At 36.0% G+C, this 21837-nt stretch overlaps 1 long non-coding RNA gene across 1 annotated transcript; it reads right to left on the reverse strand.

Moving 5' to 3' along the window:
* Positions 1 to 3118: 3118 nt before the first annotated feature.
* On the reverse strand, positions 3119 to 12994 carry LOC135156405 (uncharacterized). The gene is made up of 3 exons (XR_010295532.1): positions 12788 to 12994; positions 5462 to 5667; positions 3119 to 3497 (listed from the first exon to the last, which is right to left on the reverse strand). It is a non-coding gene; the product is annotated as an uncharacterized LOC135156405 (long non-coding RNA).
* Between the last annotated feature and the right edge of the window lie 8843 nt (positions 12995 to 21837).

A 21837-nucleotide genomic window follows, 5' to 3' on the forward strand; every position in this document is an offset into this window, starting at 1 on the left:
TTAGTTTTTGTAATTGTTTATTTTATTTACCCAGGGTCAGTCAAAATATTTTGGAATATGTGCGAGGGAGCGACACATTCACTTCCGAGCGGTAGGGACTTGTTTTTAGGAAACATGCGTTTTCTAAGAATGGTAAACGCATATTTTAAGGTAAATTGCCAATTCGTCTACTGCCATACAGTCCACTCACCACATGGTCTACCTTCATTTTGTCTATAAATGCCATTTCGTCCAATAGCAATTTCGTTTACCACCCATTTAGTCTAATTCTATTAAGGCTAATGCCATCTCCATTAATCAGTTCGTCCAATGTTCATTTAGTCCAAGCCATGTTGGCTAATATCAGTTGGTCCAATATCCAAATTATCTACCGGATAATTGTCATTTCGTCTATCATTTCGTCCACCACCCATTAGGTCCAATAATCAGTTTGTCTAACAACCAAATCGCCCAGTTCGTCCAATTCTCAAATCGTCCAATAGTCATTTAGTCTAATAGCCAATTGGTCCAATAGCCATGTTGTCTAATACAAATATAATGCATCATCCGGGGGGGGGGACGAAATGACTTCTTAAATATACCTTGAAGTTCCTGAAGATAAAAAAATATATAACTAGGCCTGCTATCAGGAATGGAATGATGCGGTACAGCATGCAGCCTCCTACCCCCCCCCCCCCGCTCTCTCTACCACATCACGCACACAAAAGGGGGAATTGGAGTGGTTAAAAATGATAAAATTGAAATAGGGTCATTTGATTTGGAATTTACCCTCATTTCTTTTTTTTAACAAATGCACACCTAAAAATGATAATCATCACTCATCATATAACAATGATAATAATTGTAATAATAGTAATTAATGATAGTAATAAACAAGAAATGTACTATAATAATAATGATAACAGCCTTGGACGGTACAAAAAAAATAAAAAAGATAGAAAAGTGGGAAAGGATGGGGAGAACATTACATAAAAACATAAAATGTATTACAATGGAGCTTAAAAAAACACTAATAAAAGATTAATCAAACGACAGGTGTAAATTAATAACAAATCACAAGAGCAACAGGAGTCGAGGTAGCAATACACAGGCACCAAACTAGAAGGACTGCTAGTAGTAGACTATTCCTATTTGATTGTAGACGAAACGAATATTGACCGGGATGGCAATTGGACCCATCGATGATTAGACCAAATGATTGTTAGATGAAATGGGTTTAGACTAAGTGACAGTGGATCAACTGCAGTTGGACAAAATGGAACATAGACAAAATGTAAGTAGACTAAGTGGTCAGTGGCCATTTGCCCTTAGACCAATTGGCTATTGGACTAAATGGTAATAGACATAATGAAAATGGACAAAGTGGCTATTGGACAAATTGGCCAAAAATGCAATTAGACAAAATGAAAGTAGACAAATTGGTTATTAGACGAACTAGCTATTGGCCAAAATGGTAATTGGAAGATGTGGAAAAGGAACAACTGATGGTAGATGAAATGACATACCATTTGGTGAGTGGACAAAATGGCAGTAGACGAAATGGCAATAAACCTATTATAGGCCTACGGTAGAATTTAGGTGTTTTACGAGTCAAATTCTGAATGAACTGTATTGGCTGGTAAGACATGCGGCAAGGATCTGTGTCTCTTATCCATTTTTATTTTTCACGTTTCTTTTGTTTGATTTCAGTTTTCAGGGGAAGCCCCCCCCCCCCCCCTCCTGTGGAAGCCAGTGGGGCTGGGGCTTAGAATAGTGCACGATAGAAAGGGAAAAACCGGAACTTTAGATATCAAAAGAGAAACAAAGAATTGTAAAAATGAAAACAAAAATAAAGAGAGAGCGGGTGAGCTTTCGAGGGGCATAAGAAAGTCTGAGATTAGAAACATCATTTTTATTTATTTCTTTATTCATTTATTCTGTTTTATTTACCCAGGGTAGCCTCTTCAGTACAAAACTGCTTTACAAGAGAGCACTGCACATCTAAATGTATTTATCAGCATTAATAGTTTATACATTATTTTTAAAATGAGCGCGAAGCTCAGGATGTTTGATATTCCAACCAGAAAAATTGGCATTTTAAGCATATAATCCCCTGCCCCATTGGCATCCACAGGAGGGTGGGCCTTTCTGCCTGGAAACTGAAATCAAAAGAAAAGTGTGGAAAATGGATGAAAGACAAAGATCCTCTGCGCATGTCTTACCAGCAAATGCAGCTCATTCAGAATCTAACTCTTAGAGCACCTAAATTCTACCGTAGGCCTACAATATGTGTTTACCATGTTTAAAAAACGCATATTTCGTAAGCTATTTTTAAACAAGTCCCTACTGCTCAAGAGTGAACGAGTCGCTCCCTCACACATATTCGAAAATATTTTAACCTGCTTTTTTTATCGGTTGCTTTGCTCCCTCACATACCCCAACAATTTTATGTCCTCTACATTTCTTCTGCTTGGTCACTTCGCTCCCTCTCACATATTCCCCAAATCTCTTGTCCCTTGCATTTTTCTTCTCTGTCATTTCGCTCTCTCGCATATATTGCAAAATAATTTTCTGCTGTCGCTTCGCTCCCTTGCACATATCCCAAAAATGTTTTGCCCCCCCCCGTATTTTTTTTTCTGCAGACAGCCATGTCCCGTTCATACTCTCTCTCCAATACATTGAAATGATGGGGGGGGCACTTTGGATATGAGAGTTACTGAACAATTGAAAATCAGTGAATTATTTGGCTTTTTTTCCTTTTGTTTCGTTAATATTTTCTGTGTGAGTGAAACTTCCGAAGGATTATACCCGTTTCGTTACATAAAACATACAAGTATTTTTAGAAATACCAACAGAAAAAAAAACCCAGATTCTTCCTGACTGTTCAAATCCTTAAAAAAATTATGGTAATCTTCGCTTTCTCAGGCATTGATCACAGGCTCCCCCAACACCCGTCTCTCTTTCTCTATCACCCCCATTCTTAATTCATCTTTTTGTCTCTATCCAACAGCTCATTCATAACTATCGCCTTGTTCTATCCTGTTCTATTCTTCTGTCAGCTTGCTGTCATTCCTACTTTTCACAAACTTTTTTTCTCTTCTGACATTCTAAGTCGGAATGAATATACTGTAAGACATCATTTTTGCAACACGTTCAAATTTAATGAATGCACTTTTGTTACATGCCCAGTGGTAAACTTTTTCATTGAGCTATTTTAAATAATCAGAATGCACATAGCGTAAATTATTTGTTGTAAAGTTTTGCGAGTCATGTTTGTCCAAACTTAAGAGCAAGTAATGTACACGGCGGGACTTCTGCTGTGTGGTTTCAGCCTCTTCTCCAAGTTTTTAATAGTCCATTATTGCTGTTATTTTCCACTTTACCCCTCTTGGACTTTCTGATATTGAGTAGGAGTGGTCCTCGAGAAATGAAGGTGCTGAAGACTTTGCAGTATCTGGGAGGTTGTTTGCTGAATCAAAACGTCTTTCTTTCGGGGAATTCCTTGGCTTGGGTGAATTCTGTACGAGATGAATGAATTAAAAAAAAGAAACATATAAGAAATATTGAACAAAAACAGATAAGAAGAATGAAAAGATAGCTTTAAATTTTTCAATTAAATATTCGATAATACATGAAGAATAATATTTATTTAGGAATCAAACCTTTTCCAGTGACTTGCAACAAAATAAATGTTTTTTTTTAAAATATTCATGATGATATATTAACCCTATCTAGCCCCCCCATCCACATATTTCAAGATAAGTCCACAATGAGAAACGAGGTACCATTATTTTTTTCCGTTCAATTCTCGCAGAGCTTTTGAGACCAAATTCGAGACGCATAGATACGCAGTTACGCAACATTTTATGAGTTTATGTTGGACCAAAAATTGCTAAAAAATATTATTTTGTATACATATGTAATCCAATGGAAATTCTATTTTCAGTCATAATTGACAAAGGCATCATTATTCTTGCACTGATTGGTTGAAAATAATCAAATCTTTGCTTTTTATAATTGGAATAGTACCACGAAGTGATCTCATTGAAAAACAAGTGGAACGCCTCTGGCAGTCTCGCCTGCATTACGCAATTTAATATAGCAGCAGTGCTAACTTTGAAAACTACCATAAAATAATCATTCACAAAAACATCATTCATATAATGACATAATACCACGTTCATTGACCATAAATGACATTTGAACGGAGACTTAAGACTGTCAACTACACCCATGTCCACATTTCATTCACTCTATCCATAAACTTTCAAAGTTATGATGGCAACAATTACCCCAACACGGCCAAAGTTTATTGACCTTAAATGACCATTCACCATGGTCATGTGACCTGAAACTCACAGGGGATGTTCAGTGATGCTTGATTACTCTTATATCCCAAGTTTTATGGACTAGATCCATAAACTTTCATAGTTAGGATGGTAATTCAACAAATACCCCCAACACGGCCAAAGTTCATTGACCTTTAATGACCTTTGACCATGGTCATGTGACCTGAAACTCAGGCAGGATGTTCACTAATACTTGATTAACCTTATGTCCAAGTTTCATGGACTAGATCCATAAATTTTCAAAGTTATGATAGTAATTCAACAAATACCCCCAACTTGACCAAAGTTCATTGACCCTAAATGACCTTTGACCTTGGTCACGTGACCTGAAACTCGAGCAGGATGTTCACTAATACTTGATTAACCTTATTCCCAAGTTTCATGAACTAGGTCCATATACATTCTAAGTTATGATGTCATTTCAAAAACTTAACCTTAGGTTAAGATTTGATGTTGACGCCGCCGCCGCCGACGCCGTCGGAAAAGCGGCGCCTATAGTCTCGCTCTGCTATGCAGGCGAGACAAAAACCAATAAAATACATAAGGCCCCAAAACTAAGAAATATGTATGGAATTATAGAACCAATAAAATACATAAGATTAGAAATTTGATTTACCATGTTTTTCAGGAGCACATTTGTTTAGAAATCATAGAATTTGGGGAATTATTTAGAGATTTACCTTTAAAGCAGAGAATTCTATATTTAGGCATAAATTAGCATTATTAATTTATTAAAAATAAATTTAAATTCTTTAAAATCAGCGATACACCCTTAGCTCCATGCTTGCAGATTACATTGATGGTGACGTGTGTATTGGTTTTCGTTGCGATCGACGGAGATCTGAAGAGGGGGACCAAAAAGCCTCCCCCCCCGGGCTATGCAATCTAAAAGTAGCCCAGGATTATTATGTAGGGTAAACCAAATTTTTAATATATTTGTTCATTTAGTAAGAGTTTACTGTAAATACACAGTAAAGGCCCAGGTCCATGGTTAGCCTCCCAAATAGGATAATTTTCATCTCTATTTGGCTACTGAAAATGGAATATTTAAAACAATGTTCTATCAAACCAAAGGTAGATAATACAGAGAAAATATTTCTTTAGAACACATGTATGATATAGATCTACTCTACCTTCTGAAGACGAGGCAGGAAATCAAATATGGTTGGGACAGCATCCTGTCTAAGACGAGTCACTTGCCCAGTCCTGTCAAAGCTACCATCTTCAAAATGAGCAAAACGGAGTACAAGGCTCTTGGAGGAATTCAATGAAGCTCGCTTCATATTGACCATCCATACTGTGTCACATTACCGGTTCTGTCCAACGGCTGAATGGGAATCTGCAGCAAATGTAAACACATGTCATAAAATCAATTACACATAATTAAGAAAATTTGACGTGTCCAAAGGACACAGATGCCCCCGCTTAACGCGATCAGAAATCCATTCAATATGATTGAACTTAATATCATGCAGAAACCAATATGCATATATATATAATTAACAAATTCAGACCTTTGAACCGACTTGCATATATAATGAGATGTGACCTTTGACATGCGGACTCCGAATTCGAACTTAGCCTGTATTTTGTGGTCATCTACCTACACACCAAATTTTTTTTTTAATCCATTAAATATTTTTCGAGTTATTGCGCGGAAACCAAGTGGGGGGGGGGGGACGGACAGGGGCAACGCTTAATGCCCCCTCTGGGCTTCGTCTGTGGGGGCATAAAAACTCTAGGCCTACATGTACTTAGCAGGGGCCCGTTTCTCAACACTTGGACAAGTTAGTCATATAACTTTATCTACCAAACACAGAGTTAGTTCCAATCTTACCCAAAAGGATTAACTAGAATCCATTGATATCGTATACTATTGGTGGAAAGTACATGAGACGTAGCCTTAGTCACAAAATAGCATAATTTTCAAAAAGTAAAATTATGATAAAACCTAATAATAATAATAATAATCCACTTTTATATAGCGCTTAATACACCGGAATGACGTGTCTAAGCGCTTTACAGATATATTATTACCCCGGTGATCGGACTCAATCAGTCATTCCCGCACACAACGTGTGCACATCCTCCACTCCTTCGGGAGTATTCCAGTCAGTCGCCGGTGAGGCGCACACTGTACTGGACAAGCTACAATGACTTTCACATCCTACCGGGTACCCATTTAGCACCTGGGTCGAGAGTGGCAAAGTGTGGATTCACGCCTTGCCAAAGGACGCCAGACCGCGGTGGGATTCGAACATACGTCCCTCTGATTACAAGGCGAGAGTGAGAACCACTACATCACAGCTCCTCCAAACTTACAATTATTGTGATGAATTTGGAAATAGATCCTATCAAAATAATAGCAGAGGCAAAATATGCATAAAAAATACTCAAACATGCAGACATGGGCATTAAATTGCCGAGGAAATGAAATTATCACTAATTCATTTCATGACCAAAAAAAAAATCACATGTGGACGTTGAGATGGGTACCCCCAGATATGAAATTTGAATAGTTTACGTAAGTAAACCATGCAGGCTTTCTTCCTAAAATGATGATAATTATACAGGTTTTTAGGATTCCAAACACCATCAAAATATTATCATCATGAATTGTTCAACTCTTTAGATACCAAAACACACAATTTTATAAATTCTATGCATATATTAGAGAGAGAATTTATCAAAATCTTGATAAGGGTCTGAAAGCAACGAGTACAAGTCCAATTATGGATGGCCTGAAGTGGTAGAATCTTTGTCAATTCAATTATTTTACTACTTTAAAATGAATGGTTTTGTGATTTTTTACCAACACTTGTTATAATTTCTGTGCATTACAATTACTATTGAATGATTTATCCCACTTGTTTGCAATAAAATTCATTTTCTATGAATTATTACGTAATATTATAATTTTCGAATTTCGAGGCTCATTTGAATGTCATAGTCTACCCACATGATATCACTACGTCATTAAGAAAGAAGTTATGACAGGTTCGGAGATGTCATAACTATTTCGTCAAGTTGTCCCCGATCTTGGCAAAGAGGGATTCGTGAAACAGTTAGTAGACAAGTAGCTCACTATCTCCAATTTAGTTAAGAAGTTAGAAGACTTATGACGGTGTTGAGAAACGGGCCCCAGTCTACACAAGCAGAACCAAACAGAATCAGTTTGCCACACTCAAATTCCCAATTTGCGCTTGCATCAATTGTTTAGTTACATACCTTTCCCATTTATGATTACAAAGAGTGCTTAGAATGACAATTTTTTAGGTCAGAATTTTTAGCTCGCGCTTCGTGTTCCCATTATTGAAATATGTACCGTCTTCATGGGTAAACAGTCCTTAATAGGTCCCTTTTCGATCATGCTAGAACACTTGTTAAATATTCTGTTCATGCTTGGCATTCTCAGTAATTATCTAGTTACATACGCATCTTGTTCAGGATCACAAACAGTGCCCAGAATGTTAAATTTTCAGGACAAAATGAATACATGAAAGTTCAAAAAAAAGAAAGAAAAAAATATTCGCCTGCGCTTCGCGCTCGCACTTTTTATATAAGGCCTATGAGATTATTTCATATTGATGTTGTTTTATAAGAATAAAGCTAAGAAATGACTGATCGGGGAAAATATAGGTGAAGATAATTTTGGGCCCCATCCCCTATTGGCGAAAGTCTGATACACCCTTGTGACACATACACACACAGAGAAAAAAATAGTGCCCCCCCCTGAAAAATCAAGGACCCCTCGGTGCCCCCCTCCCCAGAGAAATAATCCTAGCTACGCCACTGGACTGATTCCTTTATCCCCAAACCACTTATACAAGACAAGCTTATTTCTATCCAGGATGTAAATCAATTCTAGAAAGAGCAATCTGGAAGTCTTGCCTCTGGCAGGGCCTAGTAGGACACTATAGGTGTTTGATTTGATTTGATTTTATTTCAGCATTTTTTCAACAGAAATAATTAACAAACATAATGTACAACATAAAGAAAAAAATAGTGATACATTTCTTTTTACAAAAATAAATACAAATGATCATTCATTTGCAAAAATGTATATAGATAGTATTAGTTTGCAATATTATGTTGACTAGACAAAAAAAAAATGCTGGAGACCGTTTTTTAGTGTTAATAGGCCTAACGTTGTTCCAATACCAACATGATTAAGGGATGCTCCAGGCTGAAGATATTCATAATTGATCATATCTCAAGAAATAGAGTAAAATTCACAAAGAAAAATGCTGGAAATTTGATCAAAATCGGATAATAACAAAGTTGTTGAATTTAAAATATTTGCATTATTCCTGTAGAACAGTTCTAGGCATACATGAATATTCAGTGGGCAAAATGATGATGTCATAGTACCCCCACTTGTTCTTTTGTATTTTGTATGAAATTAGGTTTATTCAAAAATTTCCTACAAGTCACAATTGGATTGACAACATTTACACCAACTTATTTGATTATAATGGAGACATATCATTTACACGTATGACAAAATGAAAAAATTATGATTTCGTGTACAATAATAACTGTCAAGGAAAAGGAAAGTGGGGATGTGAAATCATCAGCCCACCTAATGAATATTCATGATGACAATTGTGACATAGACCTAGGGCTAGGCCACTCAAGGGTTCATTACATGCCACCGTGAACCAGAAAATCAAGGCACAACGCATGCAACTCTCTTTATGAGCGGATCTCGCATATAGCCATTAGTTTTGACCGACTCCTAATTCGATCTTAGCCTGTATTATGGTGTCATCTATCTAAACACCCAATTTTTAAAAAATCTGTTGAAATTTTATAAGTTATTATGAGGATACCAACTCGCATATTGAATGACCCTGTGTAGTGGTCCACCTGCATTCCCCCAACCAGTTATCGGGAGGAGAGACCTGCGGGTCACAGTTCTGTGTGCGCGCCCTTGTAGGCGACCCAGATTGGCTGGCTCCTCCAATATGCCTTTGAATGTCTTTGACAGATATATGGTGCTATAAAAATGCAGTGGCGTAACAGGCGGGGGGGCAAGTTGCCCCCCCCTGGCGGATTTCACCGGGAAAAAAAAAAAAAACGGGAAAAAGAAAAAAAGGAGGGAGAAAGAAAGGGAAAGGGGAAGGAAAGGGGAAAAGGAAAGGAGGAAAGAAAAAAGGAAAGAGAAAAGGGAAAAGAAAACGAAGAAAAAAATGTTTTTAGTAGAAAAGGGAGGAATGCGGGAAAATGTACGATAGAATTAACATTTGAGAAAGAACAAATCATTGAGAAAAGGGCCTATGTAATGCAAAAGCACGGTGGGAAATAAACTAAAAGAAGACAAAATGGCAAACAATAGCGGGAAACGAAGGTAGAATGTAATTAGTCAAGAGCTAAATTAGAAAACAAAGAAAAGGAACAAGAAAAAAAATAACACGACCGGGCTGCTGATGATTGAAATTAAAGAGCGGGAAGAAAGATGGACTGCATACAACATTGTGCTATAAGCTTTCTAAATTTTATGCAAATAAGCTACCGGGGCTTTGCCCCAGACCCCACACAGTAGGGGCTCTTCATTTATAATCATCAAATGGCTCTATAACGCCCCCGTTCAATCACGTTCAATCACTGCCATACAGGCGGGGGGAGGGGGGGGGGGGGGTCGTGGTTCCACACCTAAGAGGATATAAAAGAAATTTTATAGGAGACAACGTACATGACGTATAATGAAATGAATGGAAACAATGAATTGTGTTATTTGCTGAATATAATGGAAAAATCTATCACATAATTAGATTTTAATTTCAATAGGCAACTTTTTCCAGCTCGCTTTGCACGCTGGCGACTTTTTACAAATGTTTCCCACATTTCTATGTTTTGCCCCGTCAAAATATTTGGTTCATTACGCAACTGGGTTGAATAAATGTGTTGTGTAAAAGCTATATTATGCCCGCGATTTGATCAAAATTGGGGAAATCTGCAAGGTTTAAATGGCTTTAATATCAAGAAGTTCCTGGGGCTCTGCCCTGGACCCCAAATGCACAGCACTGCGTATGGAAGGGTTGGGCCATGGCCCCAAAAAGTTCTACAGCCAAGAACAAAAAAAGGAGGAATTACCTCCTTTTTTGTTGGAAAAGTATTGTAGGATATGATTTTAATTACTGAATATGTTAAAAAATAGCTCAAAGTTATATTCTCATGAAAAGTTGATTTTTTTTCTCGCTCGCTTCGCTCGCTCAGGACTTATATATATATAAAGCAGCCTTTTGGCACATGTTCTATACTGCGCCCCTCGTTGTTTTTTTGTTTTGTTTTTTACTCTTCACGCTACTGCCGCAAAGAATTCTCTTCACAGTGGCGCGTACAGACCACCGTGACAAAAAAGGAATCTAAAGAGAGAAGAATTAAATAAATTTATTATCTGGATATCATGTCAAAATCTATCACAAAATTGGATTTTTGTATTAAAAAGGTTATAAAAAAATTGCTCGCTCGCTTCGCTCGCTCGCAACTTTTTTAAAAGATAAGTTCTGGCCTTCTCAAAATAGTCGCCTTACTACACCATTACGCCTATTCATACCATGATATGACCGGGAAATTTTTGGCTCTTGCCCCCCCCCCCCTGGCCACCGAACCCTGTTACGCCGCTGTAAAAATGCTGTGCATCATCATCATCTACCTACACACCCAAATTTTTTAAAAATCTGTTGAATATTTCATAAGATATCTTTAAGGAGCTGTGATCTTTGACCAGCATACTCCGAATTCGAACTTAGCCTGTATTGGTATCATCTACCTACACACTCAAATTTGTTTAAATATGTAGAATATTTTATAAGTAATCATGCGGAAACTAAATTGCATATTTAATGAGCCGTGACCTTTGACCTGCCGACTACGAATTCGAACTTAACCTGTATTTTGGTGTCATCTACCTACACACTCAAATTCGTTTAAATATTTAGAATATTTCATAAGTAATCATGCGGAAACTAAATTGCATATTTAATGAGCCGTGACCTTTGACCTGCCGACTCCGAACTTAGCCTGTATTTGGTGTCATCTACCTACACACCATAATTTTTATAAATCTGTTGAATATTTCACAAGTCATCATGCGAAAACCAACTCAAATATTTCATGAGCTGTGACCTTGGACCTGCAGACTCCGAATTCAAACTTAGCCTGTACTATGGTGTCATGTACCTACACACCAAAATTTTTTTTAATCAATATATATAAATCGAAATATATTTCGATTTATTGCGCGGAAACCAAGTGGGGGGGGGGGGGCGGGCGAATCAACGGACAGGGGCAACGCTTAATGCCCCCTCCGGACTTTGTCTGCGGGGGCATAATTACCGAGGAGCTGCATTTGAAGCGAGCCTGAATCAAGGCTGTGAAATTTATTAGCGCCACCATCTGGCTTCCTTTTATTTGCGTAAAAAGAAGAGACACGCGAAGTCACTTTCTAGTCCAAACTCCAAAGTAATCAAATTTGCTTTTTTTTAAATATGATTTTGATTTAAGTAAAAATATACTATTGACTTTTTGTATTATGGCTACTCACCGCAAAACGCCCCGGTGAGTAGCGAGGAGTTTCGGCAAATATTAATTCTGTATTGTAATGAAGCGATGTTTGCCAACTTCACATAAATCCAGGGCCAAATGCAGTTCGGTGTACGAGGTTAGTACTATAGATCTATACATGTACTGTAGCAACTATATGTAGCAACTAACCTCGAGTCGAACTAGTAATGAGTGGGGCCAGGGCCAGTACCACAACTATTACTAGTACAGCAGGCGATGGTTCGTGTAAGGCAAGCTCCACTACACTTCACTACTGCTAACCTCCGCTTCACCTATATAGGCTATAGTGGAGTGTTTAATGGCTGGCTATACGAACCATCGCCTGAGTTTTTTAGACCTATAGTCACTCAAGGGTTCATTACATGCCGCCGCGCACAGAAAAATCAAGCAATAGAAGTTGTGTGTTGTGGACACCAGAAGTGGGATCACAGCACGCGTGACCCACTAGTTAGAAATCCATTGCCAAACGTGGTTAATGGTGCGAGGTTAGTATACTAATACTTACCTCGCAATACGCGTGAGTCACTGAGTGGAGTAGCCTAACGTTAAGTTAGAGTTTCATACGGCATGTACGGCCAGGCATCAATAACTTTTGTTGTCATCCAATTTCAATGAAATTTTCAGCATTTTGCTCGAAATGAATTTTACATTATTTATTAAGATCAAGGCCTAAATATCTTCAACCTGTATAATTCATAACCATATTACTTTTTAGGTGTGCAGAAAAGACCAACCCCCCCCCCATGGTCTGCTGACTACAGTACATAAACTTAAATACACGGGACTTGTATTGTTACACAGCTTTTTGCAACTGCAAGTTTGGTAACGACTAACGAATTCCCTTTTTTTTTTCAACGTAATTTTGAAGTCGAAAACATAGCTGAACTTACGAATGCAATGTCCGTCCACATCCTACCGATTAGAGCAGTTGTATGCAGCTCATGTAGGCATGAATAACGTGAAATCTAAGCTAATAAGTTCACCAACATGCCAATCTGAGCTGTGAAAAAGTGTGATCGTCCCGGAGCGAAAACAGCTTGAGCAAGGTGCAGCCAATCAGCGACCTTCTTATGTCCCCTTCGAGACAGAGGAGACGAAATGATTTTATGTCAAAAGGACTCAAAACACAAAATCATTTCGTCGACGAAATTTTTTTGTCTTTTGACACAAAATCATTTCGTCGACGAAATTTTTTTGTGTTTTGACACAAAATCATTTCGTCGACAAATTTTTTTTGTGTTTTGACACAAAATCATTTCGTTGACGGAATTTTTTGGTGGTTTTGACACAAAATGATTTCGTCGACGGAATAGATTTTCGCATCGCAACGAAATAAATTTTGTGGACGCAATTACATTTAGTCTCGACGAAAATTGATTTTGTGTGACAAAAAATAATTTCGTATACGAAATAAAACTGCGTCATGACGAAATGATTTTTATATGAACAAAAACACATTTTGTGTACGGAATGGCGTGAATTGGACGGAATTTACCATCGGACATTTGGTGCGCCATTTCGTTTGATAAAAATTCATTTCGTATGGCACGCCAAATAAACTTTGTGGACGCAATTACATTTCGTCTAGACGAAATTGATTTCGTGCATTTCGTCGAGACGAAATTGATTTTGTGTGACAAAAAAAAATTTTGTGTACGAAATAAAAAAGTGTCATGACGAAATGATTTTCGTCTGAATAAAAACACATTTTGTGTACGGAATGCCGTGATTTGGACGGAAAACACTGGCGGACACTTGGCGCCCCATAGATCAGGAGGTCTTGTTTAACTACAATGGCATGGTGGTTTGATATACAGTGAAATAACCACCAACTTTGATGTCTTGATGATGTGCTTTTGAATTGTACTTTTCATCCGACCAACAATACGTCAATTACTGGCTGGAATTTTGTACCTAGCCAAGCACATCGTAATTAGAGCAGCATGCTACGTATTCAAAGTAGAACTGGAACTGTAATATTCGTTGCGATGTTCTGGTCACCTGCTGTACTGACCGCACATAGACGTTGTAAGCGCTAACAATGCCGTAACAGAGGCCCTGTAACAACTGGTAATGTGACAGCGATGCCTATATAATGTTACAATAATGCATCACTAACACACTGAAGTAAATGTTTTGACTTCATAATCGAAAGATGTGACTGGGCTTAATGTTATAGCGCTCTTTTATAGCCTAACAACGTTGCTGTGCGGCTGGTCATTTCTGTATCTTGCCATATCAAAAATGCTTACATAAAACCTTGCTTTGAAATTTGCCTCACCTAACGAAAGAAAAGGAAGATCATTTGTACTATGAACTAGCTTATATAGGTTTTCCAGATCAAATGTCCATTAATTGGAACCAATTGTCCATGTAGGTAATTCAAATGTCCATGTTCATGAGCACTGATGTCCGCAAACGAAGGGATACGAATATGGATGTCCGAGGATTTCAAATGTCCATGTAGGTTCAAAGTATCCATATAAGCTAAATCAAATATTCGATGTGGAGCGTTGTGGCCCAGTGGAAAAGTCTTCTGACTTAAAAACAGAGGGTCGTGGGTTCGAATCCCATTCATGGCGTGATTTCCTTCAGCAAGAAATTTTTCCACATTGTGCTGCACTCGACCCAGGTGAGGTGAATGGGTACCCGGCAGGATTAATTCCTTGAATGCATGAGCGCTGAAAGGCAGCTCGAGCTAAAGCCGGGGTAATAATAATAATAAAAACGCGCCTCGGAATAGAATATTTCTAGATAGATGGCGCAATATAAATGCCTATTATTATTATTATTATTATAAGGGAGTTCAAATGTCCACGTAGGTTCAGAGTGTCCATATAGATAGCTATATCAAATATCCGATTAGGGAAACCAAAAGTCACGTAGGAAACTGAATGTCCAATTAGAGAGAGAGAGTAATTATCCCACTTGGGAAAACAAATGTCATGTAGAGATCTCAATTGTCCACAGTTTGAAATAATGATTACTCGAACATGATAATTTCATATTTTTTATCTTTCTCATTTGTCATTTTCTGTCACTCAGCTTTCCTTTTCCCTTCATGCTCTATTCATTTGTCAGGCAAGGGATTTTCGTCCCCCCTCTAGTTTCACAAATTTGCTGACCCCCTTTGATTTGTATCCTTATTTCTTTTTTGGGGGATGTATTGGCCCGGTATATGTTTGTCTTTGTTTTATTCATTTATTTATTTGGTACACATGTATATCTATATTTCTTCCCTTTTCATTCAATCCCCGCCCCAGTTTTGAGCCGTTTATCATGACATGTTTTCATGGTTTTGGTGCATGGTGATGGAGCGCCTTTTCTTATCAGGCTCTTTTCTCCCCCCCCCCCATTCCTTCCACCTTTTCTCTACTCATTTGTTATAGGAAAACAGATAAATGTCATATAATGATTTCAATTGGCCTATGGGTATAAAACATTATCATAACATTTTTTTTTACATATTCTGTTGTTTATCTACCAATTTTGTTTATCTGCCAATGTTGTTTATCTACCAATGTTTATCTACTATTCCTCCCACTACATATCGAACCCCACACAACATGATCTACGGACAAACTACTACAATATTTACAATATTGTAACCAAACCCAGAATAAATCTTAACATGGCAAAGAATTCATAATTCATATGAAAAACCTTATCATTTGTGAACAGTGTTTGTTCCTTGCAATTATGAAACCTATTTAAGTCATAGAAATAATTATTGTTTAATTCAGTTTCAGTTTAAAGATAAATTTCCTCTGTCTCTCAGTCATCCCAAACATGTAATTAATCTTTTTGCCGGCGCAAATGAAAAGTATTTCTATTTTAGATGTCTGTATTCTTATCATGAATGCATCTACAACCTTAAGGGGATTAAATTGTGTCATATGTGCTAAACCATCACTTCATGAAAATGCATTTTAATTCATAAAGGTTAGATTATTGTATTAACTCATCTGCATTACCTGACGCATCACAACATGCAACAACCTTGAATGCTTTCAAAAATCTTTTTATTATATTTTGGTAATTCGGGGAACAACTTAGACGATATAATTTTCAATTATTTGATTGATTTTGATTATTGTAATTCGATTTAAAGGACAAGTCCACCCCAACCATTAGTTGATTTGAATAAGAAGAGAAGAATCCAACAAGCATAACACTGAAAAATTTATCAAAATCGGATGTAAAATAAGAAAGTTATGACATTTTAAAGTTTTGCTTAATTTCACAAAACAGTTATATGTACATCCTGCTGGTCGGTATGCAAATGAGGAGACTGATGACGTCATACACTCACTATTTCTTTTGTATTTCATTACATAAAATACGAAATATTCTAATTTTCTCCTCATTGCCGAGTGAAACAAAGATTAATTCCTCCCTGAACATGTGGAATTAGCATTGTTTAATACTTATGGTTCAGTCAAGTTGGTCCTTATTGTCAAATCTGTAAAAAATGAAATATTGTATAATTCAAACAATAAAAAACAAAAGAAATAGTGAGTGATGGACATCATCGACTGTCTCATTTGCATGTCACTGAGATGTGCATATAACTGTTTTTTGAAAAATAAGCGAAACTTTAAAATGTTATAACTTTCTTATTTTACATCCGATTTTGATGAAATTTTTAGCGTTTTGCTCGTTGGATTTTTCTCTATTTATTCAAATCATCATTTGTCTGGGGTGGACTTGACCTTTAATTAAATAGTGGTGGGTAGTGGCGTATTAAGCTCAATAAGAAGCAATATTTTTAATATGCCCACTCGATCAGCCACTGAGGGCAGTGTATATTTTGCATTCTTGTACTTCGGTTAATGTCAGAGGGTTGAGAGATAGAATCACTAGCGTACCTACGGGGGGGGGGCAGGGGGGGCACTCTGCCCCCCCTGACGAGTCACAACCCATGCAAAAACGTATCTTTGCCCCCCCCGACGGGCTTGAAAAACCCTTTTTTGCCCCCCTGACGAGCTTTAAGACCTCTAATGCCCCCCTGACGAGCTTGAAGACCAAAAAAAATTTTTTTTTCTGGAACGAAATCCTTTATTTGTGATCGAAGACCTTTTTTTTTTTTTTTTGCTTGTCAAATTTTTTCTGGAACGAAATCCTTTATTTGTGATCGAAGACCTTTTTTTTTTTTTTTTTTTTTTTTTTTTTTTTTTTGCTTGTCAAATTTTTTCTGGAACGAAATCCTTTATTTGTGATCTTTTTTTTTTTTTTTGCTTGTCAAATTTTTGGGCGGACGATTTTGCCCCCCCTGTGGAAAATCCTAGGTACGCCACTGGATAGAATCAAAAGGAATAAAATATTTCAATGGTGTCAGATGATGGGTAGTATTACTATAATATTTCTGCAGGAAACTTTCAGCACGAAAGACACTGAAGGTGGATGGAAGGCTGATTGGAAGGGGGAAATGTTTTCCAGTCATGGGAGTGACCATAGTAGGGGAGTTATCATAATGTTTAAATCAAAGGTTGATTTTCTCAAAGAAAAAAATATCATCGATAAAGAAGGTGTTATGTTATAATGAAAGGAAAGTGTCAAGGTAAAAATATTATATTGGGAAATGTATACTTCCCACTGTATAAAGAAAACTGACAATGCAATTTTCTGTCTGATTTAGACAAAATTTTATCTTCTGTAGTTAGTCAAAAATATTCTCTTATTGTTGGAGGAGATTTTGATATTGCTAATAATTGAAACTTACATTACATTGGTGGAAATAATATTTCGAAATATAGAAATAGAGACTCATTAGTAGATTTTCTTGATAGGCTAAATTTAATCGATATGTGGCGGAAGCGGCATCCTAACAAAAAATAATTTACCTTCAAACAAAATAATCCCTTCGTTCAGAGCAGATTAGATTATATTTTTATCTCCTCGAAATTAGGAAAGGACGTGAAAAGTTCAAATATTTTACCGTCTATCACTCTTGACCATGCTTGGAGTTCAGGTTGAGTTTAATAATTTAGTCGATAGTTTTGCATATGGGAGATCGTACTGGAATTTTTACAGTAGTTTATGCTATGAAAAAGAATTTGTAGAAGGGGTAAAGATGAAGATTAATAGAAAGAATATGGCTGGACCAAATAACAAGCAAGATTAAATTTTGGGAATTTATGAAAATGAAGTTAAAAGAATACATAATGTCATTTTCCCGTGAAAGAGCAAAACTCAGAAAATTTCACATTGAAAAATTACAAAAAGAAATGAAAGATTTAGAATATCGCTTGACGATCACTTTTCATATTGACATCCAAAACGAAATTGAATTGAAAAAAGAGGAACTAGATAAACTTTTCGACTATTCTTGTCAAAGGTCCGTTCAAGAGCTCATTGGTCTGCAGAAGGAGAAAGAAATTCACAGTTCTTTGAACAATTACCATGATTACTTAAATCCAATAAAAGGAGAAGTGCGATTAAGGAGATTTTTAATGAAAATCAGGAAATGGTGCGAGATTGCAAAGGTATTATGAAAATCATTCGGGGGTTTTATAGTAATTTTTATGCATGTAAAAATCTTGAAACTAGTGATGATATTGAAAATATGTTTTTTAATGATTTACCCAAATTGTATAAAGAAAATACATAGTTTTGTGAATATCCGATAACACAGGACGAATGTTTTCAGGCTTTAAAGGAAATGAAATGGAATAAATCGCCTGGCAATGATGGCTTTCCCGCAGAGTTCTACTTTACATTTTGGCCTCTTTTAAGGAAAATCATAGTTTAAGCTTTCAATAAGGGTTTTTAAGTTAAAATGTCAAATTCGCAGAGACAGGGGGTGATTACTCTAATTGAAAAAGAAGGTAAAAATCCTTTGCACATGAAAAACTACAGGCCGATAACTCTTTTAAATGTAGATTATAAAATTTTGTCAAAAGTGTTAGCGACAAGGGTGAAAGAGGTATTTGGATATATTATTCATTGTGATCAAGTGGGTTATGTCAAAGATCGTAATATTGGGGAAACAGTTCGGTTAATTGATGATATGTTTTTTTTCAGTCTTTGTATCAACCTTTTAGGTTTTTTTAATTGCAGTGGATTTTGAAAAGGCATTCGATTGTATCTCTCATAAACTTTTAATCAAAACTTTAGAACATTTCGGGTTTGGGAAAAATTTGTGTTCCTTGGTCAAAACTCTTTAAAATAATGTTAGTAGTTGCGTGTTGCACTGGGGCATTCCACGGGATATTTTGAAGTTAATAGAGGAGTAAGGCAGGGGGATCCACTCTCTCCATATTCATTTATCATAGCGATTGAATTTTTAGCTCATTATATTAGGAGAGATGATAATATTAAAGGGATAGGATTTGGGAAAAGGGAAATAAAACAAGTTCTGTATGCAGATGACATTACATTGTTTAAAAAAAAATATGGATTCGATCCATAAAGTAAAGAAAATATTGTAGGATATGAAAATTTAAGCGGATTGAAGATTAATATGAATAAAACAAATTGTTATGGTTGGGAGAAGAAAGAGATAGAACTGGAAGCAAAGAGATCTTACGATGAATGGTAAAATAAAACTTTTGAAAATGTATGCATTTTCAAAATTAAATTGTTTCTTCCCTGATGACTGTCCCAAAAGACGTTTTTAAGGAAATAGAAAAAAAATCTTTCAATTTTATTTCGGGTGGAAGTGATAGAATAAAATGCAAGGTTCTATAACAAGATTATTCTGTTGGAGGACTGAGAGCTCCCAATTTTTAGGTATTTTTAAAGACACAACGAATAATGTGGACCAAACGTTTGCTAGGCGGAGGGAAAAGTTCGGGTTGGAAAGCAACCTTCAATATTTTATTAGTTCTTTTGGCGGCCGAATCGTATTTCTATGTATTTATGATACGACTTAAATGAATTTGAAAGGTATACCAATATTTTACATAGATATGCTGAAGGCATGGCACGAACTGGATAAATGTAGACATTTTGGAGGGAAAAGTAATTCCATTATTTTTTATAACAATGCCTCAATAATAAGACCTTTTTTCATATTGAATTATTTCAGAAAGGTATAATTAAGGTCTCAGATATAATAGTTGGAGGTCAATCAAGACCAGTTTCATACTGGTATAATTTGAAATTTTCATCTGAAAACTTGCTCAGAATTCAAAAGATATTTTCAGTAATAACAGACGAATGGATACAAGGTGATTTTATGGAAATGGATACAGACAACTTTGAAATTGAATTGATGATATTTGGGCGTGTTCAGAAACTATGTGATATAAATCTAGACGAATATATGACCACTTCATTGAAAATTTTCAAAATGATAATGTATTTCATTTTACAGATTGGCAATCCGAATATGATCTGGGAATGGGGAATTGAAAGAAGTATTTCTGACACTGAAATGTGTAATGCTATGCAATAAACACAGAGAATTTCAATACAAACAATTACAAGGGGCTGTATACACGAAAGGGGAACTTTGTTTAATTTGGTTTTGAGACAGATCATTTTTGTTCCTTTTGTAAAAAAAAAAAGAATTTGAGTCTTACGAACATTTATTTTTTATTTTCCTGAAGTCAAGTGATTATGGAAAGAGATGAGTAAAATATTTCAACTCAATGAACTTGGCAGTGACAGTTGGAAAACAATTTTCATGGGGATATCTGGAAAGAGTATCTTTAATAAATTGTATCATATTCTTAATTAAGTATATTATTTTTAGTTCAAGGAAACAGGGAATATTGCCAACCGTAAAGAAAGTGACACATATTGTTAAAGAATATAGAGATACGGAATATCAAATAATGTTTAAAAAGGGGAAGCTGGGGGTGCACTTAAGAAAATGGGAGCAAATCAATGCATACCTTTCTTAATACTATGGATGTATTGGTTGCTTCATTTTTGTTTCTGTTTTGTTTTGTTTATTTGTTCAATAGAGATAGTTGTACCAGAGCAGGATGTATATTATATGGGTGTGTGTAGATGGATGTGTGAGATTTGTGACGGGGAACGGGGGGGGGGGGGGGGGGGGGAGAGTTGTAGGTGGACTGGTGGTGGTGGTGTGTTTTGAAGTGAGCATGTGTGAGTGTCTGGGGAGAGAGATGAGGGGGAGGGGGTATGGGGGTAAGGTGAGTGTGTAGGGACGTTTTAGGCAAACTAACCTTTCAAATAATCTTTTATCCATTTATTTTTTCTTGTACAATTATGTACAAAAGAGATTATTTCTATTCTGTTCAGAAAAAAGTCATCCTTTACAAAGTCTGTTTTAATTTTTCGATTGATATGATTATGTTTCTCTGTCTTCACATTGTTATGGAAGAGAAATTTGGCAGTTAACTTTATTTGTAATAATTCTGAAAATTTATAATCTCATTGATATATTTCTTTGTTTCGTATACATGTACAAAATCTTGATTTATATGAATTGTGATTGTAAACTGATTGATTTGAAAGAGGAAGAAAATAAAATATTATTAAAAAAAAATCATCATTATTCAACTAAACTTGATTTATTAAAAGTATCTCTTATTCCTTATTTATTTCAAACAATAGTTATGTCATCTTTATCTATAATTATTCAATTTTTAATATCTTTTTCATCATTGTTCAACTACCTTATTCTGGACCCTATATGGAAGTCTACACTGTTAAAAAAACACCTGTTTTTACAGAAAAAAATAAAGAAGATTTTGCAGAAAGCAATAAAAGAATCATTCTGTAAATTCATAATTTTTCTGCAATTTAACAGAACAGGTCTGTTTAAAAAGGGGAAAATGGTGTTTTATTTTATGAAATTTGTAAGATTCCATACACCAAATACCAATTTCCTGTAAGATTACACAATCTGGTAAGATTACAGGTGTTCTCGAGACTCTGCTGCAGGAACTAAATTTTGAAGTATTTTTTTCCTTTTTCTTTTCAATAAACCAAATGGTAATTGTTTTTGCCCTATTGTTTGAATAAT

The sequence above is a fragment of the Lytechinus pictus genome, chromosome 13, assembly GCF_037042905.1.
Source record: "Lytechinus pictus isolate F3 Inbred chromosome 13, Lp3.0, whole genome shotgun sequence".
NCBI classification, from domain to species: Eukaryota; Metazoa; Echinodermata; class Echinoidea; order Temnopleuroida; family Toxopneustidae; genus Lytechinus; species Lytechinus pictus.